The 3,406-nt window shown below is 39.0% G+C and overlaps 1 protein-coding gene and 1 long non-coding RNA gene across 3 annotated transcripts in view; one reads left to right on the top strand and one right to left on the bottom strand.

Annotated features, from left to right (window-relative positions):
* Positions 1-3,406, bottom strand: part of NRG3 (neuregulin 3) — a 1,093,034-nt gene that overhangs the window by 319,831 nt on the left and 769,797 nt on the right. The gene's annotated exons all lie outside the window — the stretch shown is intronic.
* Positions 132-3,406, top strand: part of LOC106727067 — a 12,835-nt gene continuing 9,560 nt past the window's right edge. For both annotated transcript variants that reach the window (XR_001363218.1, XR_001363217.1), the window contains exon 1: positions 132-433. This is a non-coding gene — a long non-coding RNA (uncharacterized LOC106727067). The remainder of the gene's footprint in view (positions 434-3,406) is intronic.

Here is a 3,406-nt window from a genome sequence, read left to right as displayed (position 1 = left end):
GCAGAAGTCAGTATTTTGTGGAAGAGCTGGTATTTTGTGGAAGAGCCACACTCAAGGGGCCAAAGAGCCGCATGTGGCTCATGAGCCACGGTTTGCCGAGCCGCAGTTTGCCGACCACTGGCCCCAGTCACATGGAACAAACCACCCCCTGATAATTGCCCTTCAGTGCCTTTCCTTCATCACTTTAAAAGCCTTCCATATTTTATTCTGCTGAAGTTGAGCTCAGTCTACCCTGGACTCTCCTCCCTATTGCAAGTTATTACTAAATAAAATCTGCTTTTATTGCCTTTAACCAGTGCCAAGTTTTGCTTATCTTTGACAGTATGATGTACTATAATGGGAAGTTAAATCACATTTGTCTTATGATTGAAAACGAGGATATATGTTATGATGTACATCTAGAAAGAACTTGACTATCGACCACATATGAATGGTAAGAATCTTGAACATTATTTGAGTTCTGTATTCTTAGAAGCTGGGATATATTAAAGGTTGAGAATTCCCCTACCCCCTTTCTTTTATGTTCCTAGAAATAAAAAATAGCTAAGTGCACAAGACCACCTCATTCTTGCATATTGCAAGACTTTACTCTATGGTTCCTCATTACTCCTATAGACCTGTTAATGACTCCTTGTCTACTGGACTCTAAAATACCCTGGCCCCTTTCTTTTTCTTTGAGCTGTTCTTCAAAGGGCACAACAGCATCAGTCCTAAGGCCTAGAGTTAGCTGGGATCAGAGGAGGAGAGGAGTACCCTTCCCAATCCCAAATAATATCTACTGGCTTGTTCCCACACATTCTTTGGTATGGAGAATTCCTATTTTCTCAAATTTTTGTAGAGCTGTCATAAAAACACAGTTCTAATATTCCACCTGTTCATTCCAACTAAAATGCTGACCTTAAGACCTGATATTATAGAAAGTCTGAAGCCCCCATTGATATATACTTAAAGGACGTTTTGGTACAAGATTCCAGCTTCCATCTCCAGGTGCTACACCAGTAGGAGGGGGAGTTGCTTCATAAGACAGGAAAGTTATCATAGAAAAAAGATATTTGGGTTCATGGAAAAAACTTTCAAGCAGGTCTTAACACAGGAATCTTGTTTCCTATTTTTTTCCCACCTACAACTTTGAATGGCTGCAAATCTATTGCAGCCTTAGTAGGAGACTCAAGGAAAAGACTGTAAAAAGTATTAGCATTTCAAAAAAGTCTATATTCATATATTCTGAGAGTCTTGCTTTGCCCTGAATTTAGGTACTGCCGATCAGAAATAGAAATAGCACAAGCAATAGAAACATTTGTTCAGCTGATGATGGTTGGGGCAGAAAGCTTTACATACTAGAGCAATTACAGATGACAATTATGAATAGAACTGCAGCACTGCTGGCAGCCTGGGCTGTAGAAACAGGTGAGGGGGTGAGAGGACTATGTCCTGGGGAAGGATTTCTAAGGCAAATAATGGTTTTGATTGGGTGAAGACAGTGACTTTCACCAGCCACTTCAAGAATAAAGAATTCACTGATGCACCTCATCTAGTAGTGCAATTTTGTGCTCAGATGGAATGATCCCCTTGCAGACAGTGCTGGAAGAGGAACTATTTATTTTCTGGCTGTGACAGATCTTGGGTGAATTAGCACTTTCCGTTATAAGGGATTACTTTTCAATTATTGTTTGAATGTTGGTGAAATCACATAAATGAGATATTTCTAAGAGTACCTGGCATCAAATACTTTAATTTATTAGTTTTGTCATGGTAGCTTTATCTCATTAAAATATTAGGGGTAGTGTGGTGGTGGTGGTGGTGGGGGGGAAATATAAGACCACATGACAAAAAAAGGAAGTCAAGCATTCTTTGTTATAATACCAACAGCCTCTCCCAAAACTTTAAATTATTTTTTCAACTATTTTGGATTGAGGAGTCCACCTGGGAAGGAAAAAGGCAAAGTGGGGATAAATATACTTAAACTGGGATTGTTGAACACATGCCTTCATCCCTGTTTTGGTCCAGTAGGGGGAAAAAATTGTGTTTCAACAGAAAATGACGCATTTTTCAGCACGCTTTTCTGTGATGTCTGCTTCTGATTGTGTGAGAGTTATTTTACTACTCTGTATATTGCAGATAACTAGTAACAATGCAAATTCCTGTCTGTAGACATGCAGTCTGTTTGTCTGGTAGAGGTTCAATTGATTTCCCTCCTCCACTTGCACATTCATTTCTATATTTTTAATTATAAATGTACCTATATTTTTGGATTCTTCTTTGAACTGACTGTAAGGGCTCACTATTTTCCTCGTTAAAAGGTTAAATAAAATCTGATTCATGATTTTACCTTCCTTTACAAATTATATGTAAAGCTCAGAACCTGCTTAACCAACAATGGGGGAAAAAGAAAAGGAAGAAAGAAAAGGCATGAGTCCTCAAGTTTAAAATAAAAGAAGCAGAGCTACAAATAGTTGCTTGGAAGCTGAAAAGTGTCTCGTTAGAATTGATTTAGGAAAGGAACACCTTAGAAACCTGATAACTATAAATACAGGGAAGCTATTCCTATATATGATCCCTGAGAAGCATCAGGCATTGAAAGAATTCAGGTACCTTTGGAAGGTGGAACCGAAAACATGGTGGCATAAAGCTTGTAAAAGAATTAGATGCCCAGACTCCTGGCCTCTAGGAAGGCTCTTCTGTTAGCTTCTAGAAAGCTGGCAGCCAAGCACAGAAGGCAGAAGACTGGGAGATTTTCTGTTGTGGAAACTGATCCACCAATTGACCCTCCATCCAATAGTTTCCAATGAGCTTAGGCTTTTAAATAGAAATGGTTAATCAAGAATGAGATATCTGAGAAATTGGAGACAGAGAGAGAGAGAGAGAGAGAGAGAAGAAAAGGAATTCAAATGGAGCAGAGGAACTAAATCGTGAGCAAACTGACAAATAAGTACAACCCAACACTATCCTAGGAAGACACTGGAGATCAAGGTCACACAGTATTCTTGAATGTAGCAACAGTCAATCCATCCTAATGGAAAAAGGATACACTCTTTAATAATCAGAGTTTGGAAAACTGATAGATTTGGGAAGAAAATGTAATAAATTGGAACACAAATTTCCAAATGAATTTAAATTCCAAATAAAGAGCATTAACAGATTACTATTCATGTCATGAAATACTTTGCAATCATATCTTAAAAGATTATTTTGTGCTCTAGCTGGTTTGGTTCAGTGGATAGAGCGTCAGCCTGGGGACTGAGCGGTCCCAGGTTTGATTCCAGTCAAGGGCACATGCCCAGGTTGTGGACTCAATCCCCAGTGGGGGGCATGTAGGAGGCAGGCGATCAATGATTCTCTCTCATCATTGATGTTTCTATCTATCACTCCCTCTCCCTTCCTCTCTTAAATCAATAATTATATATAT

Source organism: Myotis brandtii, unplaced genomic scaffold (assembly GCF_000412655.1).
Source record: "Myotis brandtii unplaced genomic scaffold, ASM41265v1 scaffold356, whole genome shotgun sequence".
In the NCBI taxonomy this organism is placed as follows: domain Eukaryota; kingdom Metazoa; phylum Chordata; class Mammalia; order Chiroptera; family Vespertilionidae; genus Myotis; species Myotis brandtii.
This window is presented reverse-complemented; position numbering and strand designations above follow the sequence as displayed.